The sequence below is a fragment of the Corythoichthys intestinalis genome, chromosome 13 (assembly GCF_030265065.1).
Source record: "Corythoichthys intestinalis isolate RoL2023-P3 chromosome 13, ASM3026506v1, whole genome shotgun sequence".
NCBI classification, from domain to species: Eukaryota; Metazoa; Chordata; class Actinopteri; order Syngnathiformes; family Syngnathidae; genus Corythoichthys; species Corythoichthys intestinalis.
In genome coordinates, this window is record NC_080407.1 from 6,795,803 (window position 1) to 6,811,663 (window position 15,861).

At 39.7% G+C, this 15,861-nt stretch overlaps 1 long non-coding RNA gene across 1 annotated transcript in view; it reads right to left on the reverse strand.

Moving 5' to 3' along the window:
• LOC130927840 (uncharacterized) overlaps positions 1 to 12,901 on the reverse strand; it is a 24,847-nt gene extending 11,946 nt beyond the window's left edge. The window contains exons 1-3 of the long non-coding RNA XR_009066528.1: positions 12,432 to 12,901; positions 10,758 to 10,899; positions 10,277 to 10,544 (exon numbers count right to left, since the gene is read on the reverse strand). This is a non-coding gene — a long non-coding RNA (uncharacterized LOC130927840). The remainder of the gene's footprint in view (positions 1 to 10,276; positions 10,545 to 10,757; positions 10,900 to 12,431) is intronic.
• Positions 12,902 to 15,861: the final 2,960 nt, after the last annotated feature.

The window sequence follows — 15,861 nt, forward strand, 5'->3', positions numbered from 1 at the left end:
GTGCCATGTCCACTTGTTACTTGTGTTTTTCATCAATTCATGATTCTAAGCCAGTGGTTCTTAACTGATAGATTTTTTTTTTTTTTTTTCCTTTTGAGGAGGAGCCAGTCTCGTACAAAAAGGCATTTCCTGTTCCCACTAGGTGGTCAGTAGGCCTAATGGGTAATATTTCAATGCACTCGTGTTAAAGGTGGGATACTGCACATATATGCCAGATATAAAAAAGATTGAACGTGTCAAGGAGCTATTAGTCATTTACTGAATTTGTCATTTTGCCGAAAAAATGGCCGACTTTGGCACCACGCCCAGGTCACACCCATTAATGAAAACGCACTATTTTAAAAACTTAAGATCTCATATGTCTCCTGAACAGTCTCACCAATTTTTAAGACAATCCAACTAACTCCCTCGGCAATTATCTGAAATTGAGGCTTGTAAGTCCCACAGCGTGTTGTTTTCAGCACCATTTTCTGCGTCTGTTCCAGGACTTGTGCCCGTCTCGTCATCCCTGCGCTGTCATATGTACTTTGCGTTCCTGCACCCTATGATTTACAAATTAAGCACTGGTCACACCCCTACCATATACTGTATATGGCTTAGGTGCACCTAATATTGAGTTCATTTGAGTGTCCACTCATTGACAAACGATGTCTTTTTCCATTCCAATCGCCCTTCTACTTCCCATAAAAGCACTCTAACCTCCACGTTCTCCTCTCCCAGCAAACTCCCTGCCGTGACAGACAGGGCCGTGATTACATCATAAGCCTCCCCAACCTCCTCGGCTTTAAAGCCTGGGATTTGCTCGGGGGGGTTGCTTCTGCTGCACACACACATGGAGAGAGAGAAGCGGACGAGCCTTAATCTATCAGGCATCATCCTTCATCCCGCGTCCTCCAGATTAAAACCCCGGCCAGGTCTCGCTCACTCTGATGAAACCGTTTTGCCGCCTCGCGTTCAGAGGAATCAAACGGTGTTGTTGGGCGTGTGCTTTCTTGGAAAAAGGCCGCACACCTCAGGGGGCTTCTACCGCCACTTAGCTAAGTGCAGGAAATCTTTTGACTGCACCATTACAACATCAAGTTGACTTTTCCAATTGATGTAGGATATAAAAAGCACCTGCAAATTCTGCCTTAATAATGTTTTAATTGATTTTCAACCATCTATTTTGCTTTATCTGGAAGTGTTGGAAGTGGAATGTGAGCGCCATTATTGGATTAGAATTTGGCCTCTACAGTGGTATGGAAAAAGTATCAACTTTTTGGAATTTCTCACATTTCTGCATAAAATCACCATAAAATTTGATCTTTGTCCAAATCATACGGATGAAAAAACAGTGTCTGCTTTAACTAAAACCACCCAAACATTTATCTGTTTTCATATTTTAATGAGGATAGCTACAGCCCTATTTGCATCCTATCGATTATTTTAGTAGTCGATTAATCAATGAACTAGTTAGTTCGAATAATCGAGTATTCGGATATGGAACATGCAAAATTAAAATACCTGATCTGAGCCTCGAACGGTATAAAAAACTAGAAACTGCAATTTCTGGAGAAATTACTTCTGGTCTTTGCCGTGTGGAGATACGGATCTTACCCCCACCCAGGGCTATCAATAGAATGGACAAACATGCCCGTCAATGGCATTAAACAAAGTAAATGCCATTAGAAATGAATGGGAAATTTGGACGTCTATGGCCGTCAATGGCAGCACCCTTCAAAAGCGTCAATGGAATTGGGGAAGTTTGGTGGACACTTCCTATTGATATCTGGTCATTTCCTGTTGATTTGGGGAAATTTTTGTTTTTCCCATTGAAAATGAATGGGAAAAATTTTGGACGTCCATGGCCGTCAATGGCATTGAGTTACATAGGCGTTGATAGAATTCAACTCCATTAGCATCAATAGATTTGCCATACATGGCCGTCAATGGCAACAATGCAATGCAGATTCTATTGGAAATCCCATTGAAAGTGAATGGGACATTTCCCATTAAAAATGAATGGGAAAGTTTTTTGCAAATTCCCGAGGAACCGTAAACTTTTTCCAAATTTTCTTCTTTTTTCCAAATCTTTATGCCTCTCACCGTCCCGGAATTTTTGATGTCCAAATTATGTGATTTGGTCAAAAATTTTAGGACAAGTAGCGTTTTGAAAAAATTTTTAAAAATCGGCGTTTTCATGAAAACGGAAAATTTTTCAGGGTCGTTTGACAAAAAGCCACAGTCACACAAAAATTGCGGACGTGTCGATACCTGAACGGTGCCGATCGGTGCAGCGGTACGGGCTGTGCGGCGCGCCGAAAAACGCGGAGAATAAGTTGATTAATAAATAAATAATCATAAAGTCGCAGAACAACATTATCTGGCTTTGCCAAAAAGGCAAAGACCAGATAATTAAAGAAATGAAGATCTATGTACAACAAAAGAACAATTGGCTAACTTACATAGCAAAAGTCCGTTAGCTTAAATGCTATAAAATGCTACCATTTTTTTTTTTTTACAACGCTCTTAACAAATGGTTCAGACACATATTCACAAAAAAAAAAAAAAAAGCTAAATATACCTATAAACTAAAATACGAATGCATTAAAACACATTAGCGCAAACAAAAACTAAGCTTACTCTGGTCTTAACAGGGAGCAGTTGGATTCAGCCATGTGAAATGAGGCAAACCAGAGGGCAGTGTATCCACCCTAATAGATAAAATGAAATGCAAACACTTTCAAAATAAACCATTACAACGCCACTTTAATTAGACGAATACTCGAAGCAACAAAATTTAATTTGAATATTTTTTTTCTAATCGAATACTCGAGTTAATCAATTAATCGTTGCAGCACTAGTTAGTTCGAATAATCGAGTAATCGGATAAGGAACATGAAAAATTAAAATACCTGAGCTGAGCCTCAAACGGTATAAAAAATTAAAGAAATAAGGATCTATGTACAGCAAAAGAACAATTGGCTAACTTACATAGCAAAAGTCCGTTAGCTTAAATGCTATAAAATGCTAACTTTTTTTTTTAAAAACACATTAGCGCAAACAAAAACTTAGCTTACTTTGGTCTTAAAAGGGAGCAGTCGGATTCAGCCATGTGAAATGAGGCAGACCAGAGGGCAGTGTATCCACCCAAATCAATAAAATGAAATGCAAACACTTTCGAAATAAACCATTACAACGCCACTTTAATTAAATACTAGAAGCAACAACATTTAATTCGAATATTTTTTTCTAATCGAATACTCGAGTTAATCGAATAATCGTTGCAGCACTAGATGCAAATAATGACAGAAAAGGGGAAAAATAAGTGAACCCTCAGCCAAAGGAGACTTAAGCAGCAATTGAAACCAATTTTTTTCCCCAAACAATTTAAATTAGGTGTGTGCCCAATCACTGATGAGTGGTTTAAAGCTGCCCTGCCCACTATAAAACACACGCCTGGTAAGAATTGTCTTGAGAAGTATTGTAAATGTGATAGTTGACATACTTATTTTCCCTCTTCTGTCAATCTTTGCACACTATCCTCATTTGAATATGAAAACCGAGAAATGTTTGTGTGGTTTTGATTAAAGCAGACACTTTTTTTTCATCTGTGTGATTTTGACAAAGATCAGCTCAGATTTGATGGTGATTCAATGCAGAAATTCCAAAGGGTTCAGATACTTTTTCATACCACTCTATATGTTGCCATCTATGATGACAACAGACATGAGCATTTTTTTTCTTCCTCTATGGTTGATGTAAGCAAAACCAAACATGTGTTGCTGCTAAAAACAATGGAGGATGAAGCGTGGCAAATAAATGATTCAAAAATAAATCACGTTTTTAATAGATTTTTTTAATGTATTGATTGTGGTTTACTTCAATATGATAACATTCATTTATTGATTTCTTTTATTTATTCAGACATAAGGAATTTATTTAATTTCAACACTCTCGGGGAATCACATTGTTTGATTTTTAAAGAATTTATTTGCAAATTATGGTGGAAAATAAGTATTTGGTCTATACCAAAAGTTCATCTCAATACTTTGTTATGTACCCTTTGTTGGCAATAACAGAGCCAAACCTTTTCTGTAACTCTTCACAAGCTTTTCACACACTGTTGCTGGTATTTTGGCCCATTCCTCCATGCAGATCTCCTCTAGAGCAGTGATGTTTTGGGGCTGTCGTTGGGCAACACGTACTTTCAACTCCCTCCACAGATTTTCTATGGGGTTGAGATCTGTAGCCTGGCCAGGCCACTCCAGGAAATGCTGAAATGCTTCTTACGAAGCCACTCCTTTGTTGCCCTGGCTGTGTGTTTGGGACCATTGTCATTCTGAAAGACCCAGCCACGTCTCATGTTCAATGCCCTTGCTGATCGAAGGAGATTTTCACTCAAAATCTCTAGATATATGGCCCCATTCATTCTTTCCTTTACACAGATCAGTCGTCCTGGTCCCTTTGCAGAAAAACAGCCCCAAAGCATGATGTTTCCACCTCCATGCTTCACAGTGGGCATGGTGTTCTTCGGATGCAATTCAGTATTCTTTCTCCTCCAAACACGAGAACCTGTGTTTCTACCAAAAAGTTCTATTTGGGTTTCATCTGACCATAACACATTCTCCAAGTTCTCTTCTGGATCATCCAAATGCTCTTTAGCGAACCGCAGACGGGCCTGGACGTGCAATGGCTTCAGCAGGGGGACACGTCTGGCAGTCCAGGATTTGAGTCCCTGGCGGCGCATTGTGTTACTGATAGTAACCTTGGTTACTGTGGTCCCAGCTCTCTGTAGGTCATTCACTAGGTTCCCCTGTGTAGTTCTGGGATTTTTGCTCACTGTTCTTGTTATTTTGACGCCACGGGGTGAGATCTTGCATGGAACCCCAGATCGAGGGAGATTATCAGTGGTCTTGTATGTCTTCCATTTTCTAATAATTGCTCCCACAGTTGATTTCTTTACACCAAGCGTTTTACCTATTGCAGATTCAACCTTCCTATCCTGGTGCAGGTCTACAATTTTGTCTCTGGTGTCCTTTGACAGCTCTTTGGTCTTGAGCATCGTGAAGTTTGGAGTGTGACTGACTGAGGTTGTGAACAGGTGTCTTTTATACCGATAATGAGTTAAAACAGGTGCCATTAATACAGGTAACGAGTGGAGCCTCGTTAAACCTCGTTAGAAGAAGTTGGACCTCTTTGACAGCCAGAAATCTTACTTGTTTGTAGTTGACCAAATACTTATGTTCCACTCTAATTTGGAAATAAATCTTTAAAAATCAGTGCGATTTTCTGTTGTTTTTTTTTCCCGCATTCTGTTTCTCATGGTTGAGGTTTACCCATGTTGACAATTACAGGCCTCTCTAATGTTTTCAAGTAGAACTTGCATAATTGGTGGTTGACTAAATACTTATTTGCTCCACTGTATATGTTGCCATCTATGATGACAACAGACATAAGCATTTTTTTTCTTCCTCTATGGTTGGTGTAAGCAAAAGCAAACATGTTGCTGCTGCTAAAAAGAATAGAGGATGAAGCGCGGCAAAAAATGATTTAAAAATTAAATGAGTCATGTTTTTAATAACCCCCCCCCCCAATTTTATGTATTGATTGTGGTTTTCTTCAACATGATAATATTCAAGGAATTTATTTAATTTAGGCACTCTCGGTCTTGAATAAAATTCAAGCGACTTCCATCCAATCTGTGCGCCCAAGTTGCTGGATGTAGGATTAACGCATCCAAAGGGAAGAAGCTATTGATTGTCGGTGCTGAACGTGTCCGTGTAGCCGTGCACGCTGGCGCACTCCAGAGCGGAGCTTTAATCTTCACTAATCGTTTCTTAATACGTGCATCACGCAGGCAGGAACACAAGCTGGCGGCCGAGAGGGTACGTTCTCCGCCATTGACCTCGATGGACGTCCGATCCATCTGAACTGAGAGGGTCTCAAGAGTTCAAATAGATTGGACGTCCATCGCTGTCAATGGCAGCCAATGAGTGTCCCGATACATTTGCCCACAGCATTCCCTCACTCGACCCATAACGACACCCTCACCTTTCCCAAGTCGCCAGTCCAGACAGTGCGTAACGCTAATCTCATTGCACTAATGCCGCTAGCACAGGCGGCACACTGTCTCCCCGGCAGCCTGTGCGGATAAATGTGTGTGAGAGATACGGAGAAGCACAAGAGGGGGCATTTTGGGCCGGTTGAAAAATGTGGTGTAACCCGAGCCGTGCGGCCCATCTGGAGTAATAGCCCACAATGCACTTGGATGCAGAGGGATACAATGAAGCAGTCTCCTTTTTTCCCCCCCAAGTGTTTATTGTACACAATACAATCATCACATGCACCGCCGTTGTTGTTGTAACAAACATGAAAGTTACAGTCTCAAGGTGGCTAACAATGCAAAAAATATTAGCTGAATGGGAAGTGGGGCCTGTACAGCTTGGGATTTATGCACGGGCAGATAAAGAGGGTTTAATCCCCACATCCCGCTGTCACCTACATTAACAGAGCCTGACCCAGATATATGCTAGGACTTTAACTGGTCACGGCACTGACCACCGTGGCCATGGTGCTTAGGGAACGACACTCTTTTCTTTGGGAAAAGAGGAGGAGGGGAAAGCCGTAAGATGACACCGGACCCGTTGCCAATTATGCCACAGAGCTAACAGAGGCAAGGAGCTCAACATCCAAGTGGACCACGCTGCTGTTTATCATAGATGCGTTTCAATTTCCTATCCTCTGCCTATCGCGTGGAACCATAGAAACCATCTACAAACACTTGATATTGTCATCACTGCAATGCTTCGGAGGAGAATTTTACAAAAAGAATTGCGCGAGTCAAATTTGCAAAAACACACTTCATGAGGTACACTTATTGTCAGGGGTTGATTTGTGCCGCATCCTGCCGGAACAAGATCCGGCAACTCTGGATTTTGGCCTCCCTGTGTTCCGGGACTTATTTGGGCAGATCCGGCACCTCTCGTGTATAGGAAATAATAATAATTATGATATAAAAACGTTTTTAAAAATGTATAAAATAAAATAATAATATGCATACAGTTGTGGTCAAAAGTTTACATACACTTGTGAAGAACATAATGTCATGGCTCTCTTGAGTTTCCAGTTATTTCTACAACTCTGATTTTTCTCCGATAGAGTGATTGGAACAGATACTTCTTTGTCACAAAAAAAATTCATGAAGTTTGGTTCTTTTATGACTTTATTGTGGGTTAACAGAAAAAGTGAGCAAATCTGCTGGGTCAAAAATATACATACATGGATCTGAAAAAGCGAATCATTGACTTGAACAAGTCAGGAAAGTCACTTGGATCCATTTCAAAGCAGCTGCAGGTCCCAAGAGCAACAGTGCAAACAATTGTTTGTAAGTATAAAGTGCATGGCACTGTTTTGTCACTGCCACGATCAGGAAGAAAACGCAAGCTATCACCTGCTGCTGAGAGAAAATTGGTCAAGATGGTGAAGATTCAACCGAGAATCACCAAAAAGCAGATCTGCCAAGAATTAGAAGCTGCTGGAACACAGGTGTCAGTGTCCACAGTCAAGCGTGTTATGCATCTCCATGGACTGAGAGGCTGCCGTGCAAGAAGGAAGCCCTTGCTCCAAAAGCGGCACCTTAAGGCTCGACTGAAGTTTGCTGCTGATCACATGGACAAAGATAAGACCTTCTGGAGGAAAGTTCTGTGGTCAGACGAAACAAAAATCGAGCTGTTTGGCCACAATGCCCAGCAATATGTTTGGAGGAGAAAAGGTGAGGCCTTTAACCCCAAGTACACCATGCCTACCGTCAAGCACGGTGGTGGTAGTATTATGCTGTGGGGCTGTTTTGCTGCCAATGGAACTGGTGATTTACAGAGAGTAAATGGGATAATGAAGGAGGAGGATTACTTTCAAATTCTTCAAGATAACCTAACGTCATCAGCCCGTTGATTGGGTCTTGGGCGCAGTTGGGTGTTCCAACAGGACAATGACCCCAAACACACATCAAAAGTGGTAATGGAATGGCTAAATCAGGCTAAATTTAAGGTTTTCGAATGGCCTTCCCAAAGTCCTGACTTAAACCCCATTGAGAACTTGTGGATAATGCTGAAGAAACAAGTCCATGTCAGAAAGCCATCAAATTTAACTGAACTGCACCAATTCTGTCAAGAGGAGTGGTCAAAGATTCAACCAGAAGCTTGTGGATGGCTACCAAAAGCGCCTAATTGAAGTGAAAACGGCCAAGGGACGTGTTACCAAATATTAGCGCTGCTGTATGTATATTTTTGACCCAGCAGATTTGATCACTTTTTTCTGTTCACCCATAATAAAGTCATAAAAGAACCAAACTTCATGAATGTTTTTTGTGGCAAAGAAGTATCTGTTCCAATCACTCTATCAGAGAAAAATCAAGAGTTGTAGAAATAAGTGGAAACTCAAGAGAGCCATGACATTATGTTCTTCACAAGTGTGTAAATTTTTGACCACAACCGTACATTCATTTACAGAACAAATCCCAGGAAGTGCATGTTGTTTATAAAAAATCATCGTCATTTGAAAGAGTCGGAGATTTGTGAACTGAAAAGCTGGACCAACAAATCACGCCCCTGACATAAAAAAAGTTTGGAAAATTGCGACATCTGGGGAGCAAGCAGCCAGGATCAAACTGTATTTCAACATGCCAATAAGACAATTGCATTTACTGTTTTGTTTTTTTTTTTTGGTCAAAAACAAGGAAGATGGTTCAAAACAAGTCAAACAACCGGCGAAGAGGGCAGCTGCAGCGATCATGCTAATGCAGGAGCGGGTGCAACAGGAGGCTAGCGCCGCAGCAGCTAGCCAGGTGCACGGACAGCCAGCCTAAATAATTTTAAATTATTGTCATAACATTTATACTAGGGTTGGTCCGATCATGTTTTTTTGCTCCCGATCCGATCTCGATCGTTTTAGTTTGAGTATCTGCCGATCCCGATATTTCCTAATCTGATTGCTTTTTTTTTTTTGCTCCCGATTCAATTCCAATCATTCCCGATAATTTTTCCCGAAATATACATTTTGGCAATGCATTAAGAACAAAAATGAATAAAAAGACGAATATTTACATTTAAACTACAGTACATAAGTACTGTATTTGTTTATTAAGACAATAAATCCTCAAGATGGCATTTACATTATTAACATTATTTCCGTGAGAGGGATCCACGGATAGAAAGACTTGTAATTCTTAAAGGATAAATGTGACTTTGTATATTGTGACTAAATATTGCCATCTAGTGTATTTGTTGAGCTTGCAGTAAATGATACTGTAGCCATGCCCAAATGCATGATGGGAAGTGCAACCATGACTGTGCTTAGTGTTACCAATTGATATATCTTCTCTGTGTTGGGAAATAAAATAGGGTGTTAAGAAAAAGATCAATTACTACCTTGCTTCCCCACATTGCTTCCCACGATATTTCTAATCGTAGGGAGAGGGATTGTAAGGCTTTAGCCTATTAAAATAAGGCTCCAAAGGCTGCCAAAATTCACTCTACTCATTTTACGCTGCCTTTTTGCTCTCTATATAGGTAAAACGGCGCCATTACAGATTGAGTGCGACAATGCGTGAGTGAGTTGTGCAGCACATTCATTAATTGCATTAAATATTTTAACGTGTTACATTTTTTAAAAAATTAATTACCGCCGTTATAGGGATAAATTTGATAACCCTACCTTAAGCCTAAACTAAAGACTCTGGATAAGTGTAACATATTATGTCTGTAACGTTAAATACAATTAGAAAACGATTTAATTAAAAAATATATATATATTAAAAAAAAGGCATGTCCGATATTTTTTTGCCGATTCCGATACTTTGAAAATGACGTGATCGGACCCGATCGATCGGGACATCTCTAGTTAACATATTAATGCGTCAGATTCTTCCACTTACTTTTAGTAAATATTACCATTTGTTCTTATTAAGCCTATACATCTAAAGGTCGGTCATTTTTCACCTAAATTAAGAAAAAAATGCTTTCAAATAATGTTTTGAGCGATATCTATTCTTGAATTGAGAGAGAAGAAGCGTGGCAAGTGGGCATTTGCGTGTTGTTTTCAGCACCATTTTCTGCGTATGTTCCGGGACCTGTACCCGTGTCATCATCCCTGCACCGTATATTTTTGTGAGTTCACAAATATTCATATGAACTGGTTGGCTGCCAGTTTCGCATTGTTGAAACACAATTATTGGCTTTGCGTTTAGTTTGACAATAAACATCAACCTGGCAATAATAATACTTAAATAAGGCTTTACCTGCATTGTTGTGTTCACTGTCCTCCTGGAAACGGGAGCTGTGAGGCTGTGGTGTGCAAGGGAAGAACAGAGAGTCACCTCGCCCTTCACCACCAACAGCCACTCACTCATTGACTTGGGACAGGAGTAGATGGGAGGGAGTCTTGCTTTTCTGTTTCTCCATTGCAAGTGGAGTCTCTCGAGCAGTAGTTGGCAAGTCTAGAACCACCGGATCCTTCTAGCTCACCAGTGTGAGTTCTACCATTGCCAAACACCACCGGAGAGCTGCCTGAAGAGGGAATTAGCCTCGTGAGACCACCGAAATACCAAGCAGAGACGATAAACAAACGTGACGAATTTCTATCTTCTCCCATATTGGCACTACACATAATTGCTCAAAGCTTACACACAGAAGCAAAAATGTGCTAGTGCCAAAACGGGCACAAGAAGAAGGAGTGATTGGCGCCGTTGTCACAGAGACGCATCGGGAAAAGAAGCCCACCTGAGTGCGCGGCGTGCAAAAGTGGTTCTTTCTCTGCTCTGTTTATGGCCCTATGGTAATTCACTGATAGTGAGCTCTCACAGTGAATTCTACCAGTGCCATACACAGAACAGGAGTCAATGTCAAGACCACCAGGAAAAGCCTGGAGAGGAGAGAAGAGGGCATGTTAAAGAACATTTAAAAATACACAACCCGTGATGAAATGCTTTGGCTTCAATGGTCTTAAAATAATTCATCTCAATGACTGTTCAGCTACCGTAGCAAACAATCATGAGTAAAATACCGCAAATTCCCAAGTCATCTTTTCATATTTTTCGGGAAAAAACTAAACTTGTTTTCTTACTAAACAAGTACGATTTGTGGCTAACAAAATATAATGCTAAACAGAAACACTAATCAAAATAATTCCCCAGATACGTTGCCCCCTAGTGGTTATGAAAAGCAAAAGGTGAAAAACAAGCTTTGATTTTCTAGCCGATATCTCGAAAACTTAAATAGCCAATTAATTTTTAAAAATTTAAAGTTTAATCACTTCCGAGTAATTCGCTCGTCAACCTTTCTTCGTCACGGCTTCGAGGCAAGCGACCCATCCCAGAAAATGGCCGCCGTCAGGGTCAACCGAGGACACTGCGGCAAGTCTACAGCAAAAATGGCGTATGCGCATTGGGCGATTTCCGACTCGTTCCCTCGATTCGGGGCGCCGTTGTCGGGGTCCCGGCGCCCTCGACGCCCCACCCTTTTGCGCGGCCATTATCCAGCTCACCCTGGGCCTAGTCCATTGATCTTGGACATCCAAACTGCGTGCTAAGTGATTCCTCAGACGCCCCAAATGGCTCCCATCGCCATTTCCTGGACGAATCAATAGCACTAAAAAGAAGCGCTTGTCCTTTAAAGCTTGTTTGGCTCATTCTTAATGAGCCGACAATGGCATTAGGCCTGCTTGAAATGTGAATTATGAAAATTTATTTATACAAGTCTTTATTTTGATTTAATTATGATAATATATAGCTTCTGCTGCTTCTCAGCACACATTTTTCCTCAAATATTTCTCCCTTCTATACTTTTTTCCAGATTCAAATTGAATAAAAATATGAAAAAAAAACATCTTACAACTCACTTGAGCCTGTGGAACTGCAGTTTTGATTTAAAATAGATATTTTGACGTGCCATCGTTAATTGGAGCTGCTCCAAGCCCCTTCTTCCCTTAATCGCATTTGCCCCCCCCCCCCCAACTTGAATGCTTATTTCCGGAGGATTTATCGCTCGTGTCATGCAAGCTTTAGGTCGAAATTTGGAAAAAGAAGATGAAAAAAAACAAGGTTTCAAATTGTTCCTCATCCAGATTAACCGCGCATTTGAAAATATTATCATCCGTGTGTGTTTTGTACGATTGGTGCGTTTGTGCAGGTGCAAAAACAGGTGCAACGCAATACGTGACCCTCACTTATAATCATTTTTCTAAAATAGAAATATCAAAACTATAAGAACAATATTTGACAACAATTTCCTTTCAATGTTTTGACAATTTTGATAACTTTGACGATGGATTTCTATTTAAATCCACAATTGTAAAAACAGTTTTGGCTTTTTTGTGTGTCAATTTTGTGGCCTTTTTACAGGTTTAAAAAAATGTTTGTGAAAAAATGCAAACCAAACAAAAAAAGTACTTCTTACCTTGTTGCGGCTCCCTATCGCGTTGCGTCATCGCGGCACGCCAACTCGAGTATTTTTCATCTTCAATTCATGCTTTTTTTCGCTGAAATGAAAAGATGTATGAGAGGCTGCGGTGCGTGTTCGCGAGCGGCGACGCACAATTCCAATGAGACAAAAGAAGAATCCGAACGGCGTCGTCAACTTCCTGAGTATCAAATGTCAATTGGAGGCTCACTCCGGCTCCTCTCTCTCTCTCTTTCTCTCTCTCTTATCCCTCCCTCTACCTGGCGTGCACCTTTTCAAAACGACGCATGCGCACGAAACGGACCCAGCCACCTCCCTTTGTGCATCTTAAAAAAATATAACGGGGTTTGATGATTATTTGTTGAACAAAAACCGCGTGTGGCACATGTTGGCCCCTCTCGCTCAATTTTTTAGGATCAAACGATTTCGTGGGATTTCTCATTTAGAACACCCCCGCATATTTGTTTGGTTTGTCCCAACCCAATCATTCTTTTTTTAATACATACATCTGTCATGTTTTAGGGCCCGAGCACTAAGCGTACGAAGGCCCTATGGTAGTGCAAATGTTTATTATTAGGGCCAGAGGACTAAGCGTGCGAATGTCCTATTGAAATGCAAAGGTTTATTAGGGCCTGAGCACCAACAGGTTCGAAGGCCCTATATTTGAACGCAAAGGATTGTTATTATTATTATTATTATTATTATTAGGGCCCGAGCACTAAGCGTGTGAAGGCCCTATTGTTCTGCAAAGGATGATTATTTATTTTATTTTTTTCTGGGCAAATAAAAACAGCCAATTTGGAGGATTGAACATGCTCAAAATTTGCACATACTTAAAATTAAAATTTTAAAATTTTAATTTAGCTAATTTTGCAACGTTGCAAAAAAAAAAAAAAAAAAAAAAAAAATTGCAATTAAATTTGAAATTTTAAAATTGGCCTATAACATTAGGGTTTGTCAGCGTAGAGCAGGGGTCCCCAAAATATGGCCCGCCTCCACATTTGGTCCGGCCCCCTGAACAAAAATTTAAAAAAATTTTTTTTTCAATAGTGTTATTTATTTCCTGGCTTTTTTCTGTGAGGAACCCATAGAGGGTTATTTGGTCATTATTAGGGCTGTCAAACGATTACCATTTTAATCTTGTTAATCACAGCTTAAAAATGAATTAATTGTAATTAATCGCAATTCAAACCATCGCTAAAATATGCCATATTTTTCTGTAAATTATTGTTGGAATGGAAAGATAAGACACAAGACGGTTACTGTATATACATTCAACATACTGTACATAAGTACTGTATTTGTTTATTATAACAATAAATCAACAAGATGGCATTAACATTAACATTCTGTTAAAGCGATCCATGTATAGAAAGACTTGTAATTCTTAAAAGATAAATGTTAGTACAAGTTATAGAAATTTTATATTAAAACCCCTCTTAATGTTTTCGTTTTAATAAAATAAAAAATAAATAAACTAGTAGCTCGCCATTGTTGATGTCAATAATTACACATTGCTCATGGTGCAATGTGTTAAAATCAGTCGCACCCAAGCGCCAGCAGTGGGCGAAAAAACACCAAAAAACACAAGTAACAAGTGGACATGGCACTGTGCTGTCATTTTAATCTGTTTGAGTGGGGCATGTGCGTTAATTGCGTCAAATATTTTAACGTGATTAATTTGAAAAATAAATTACCGCCCGTTAACGCGATAATTTTGACAGCCCTAGTTATTATATATTTAAGTAATAGTGTTATTATTATTTATTATATTATATTATTTTTTATTTTATTTACTTTTGTTCCGTGAAGAATCCAGAAAGGGTTATTTGATTGTGGCTTTCTGAAAACCAATACATTTTTACATTTAGGCACTCCTGCAATGGTCACACTTTTTCTGTTACAAACTGACCCCGGCCCCTCATCAGAGAAGGGAAAAGTTATGTGGCCCTAACAGGAAAAAGTTTGGGGACCCCTGGTGTAGAGCGATGAAATTTGGGGAGTCTATACCTTGTCCAAAACTCAACAGGAAATCGGTTATTTTGGATCGAATTTGAAATTTTTATCGATTTACAGGGTGCACATTTGAGTCCTTTTTGCCGAGGGAGTTAGTTGGATCGTCTTAAAAATTGGTGAGACTGTTCAGGAGACATATGAGATCTTAAGTTTTTTAAAATAGTGCTTTTCATTCATGGGTCTGACCTGGGCGTGGTGCCAAAGTCGGCCATTTTTTCGGCAAAATGACAAATTCAGTAAATGACTAATAGCTCCTTGACACAACGTTCAATCTTTTTCATATCTGGCATGTATGTGCAGTATTCCACCCTTAACACGAGTGCATTGAAATATTACCCATTAGGCCTAGCGCCCTCTAGTGGGAACAGGAAATGCCTTTTTGTATGAGACAGGCTCCTCCTCAAAGGGAAACAAATCTTTTTTTTTTTTTTTTTTTTTTATGGAAAATCTATCAGTTAAGAACCACTGGCTTAGAATCATGAATTGATGTCTAATATTTCGTTTAAAAAAAAAAAAAAACTTGAAAAATTTATTCACTCGCATATTTTAAATTTTTAAACAAATTACGTCACAATGAAAAAAAAATGGCCTCTGTAAATAAGTCACGGATATCTACCTTATAACTATCGCTTAATTGCATTTTTTTTGTTACTGTCGCATTTCACCGTTATTTGAGATAAATAATCGATCCAAAACAAAGAAATAATTGAAGAAGAAAAAAAAAAAAAAACGTTTAGAAGGGTACATATATGAAAAAGAAAAACGTCTGCGATTTCTGCATCGCCACCCTTGTTATATTACCATTTTTCACCCATAAAATTCTCCCAAAATCCGGCTGTGGCCATTCACAGCTGTGTCTTGACACTCGGTGATGCATGGATCGAAGAGAGGTCAGTACGCAATAATATCTCGTCAAAATTGTGTCGTCTCTAATTATGCTCACGCATGCTCTCACCTCCAGTTAGGGTTTTGCTGTTTAATTTTTTTTTTTTAAGAATGCCCTCCTGTTCAAAAATGTTCTTCCCCCAGAAAATTGAGATTTTAAGCTTTCCGATGCTTTATCACAAATGCATATAAAACAATTTCGAAATTTGGCCAAATTGGGGGTCTCAGAGTGTCGCTTCAAGTCACCTGAGTGTTTTCCGCCTCATGCATTTTATCATGTTTAAAAAGGATGCTGCCCCCTGTCCTATATTTGAATGAGCTTCTGAGCTGAGGCCTATACGAGGAGGCCTACGGGCCTTTTGAGCATCAGCAGCAGCAGCATGCAAGGCCTTATGCACCCTCTAAAACCAGAATGTTACCAAAACACAACATATTGATAAAACCCAAAAATAATGAGCATCGCCTCCATCTTTCTACCTTGACGTTAAAACAGTTAAGTCGACAGCAGCATATTTGCTGCACCCTG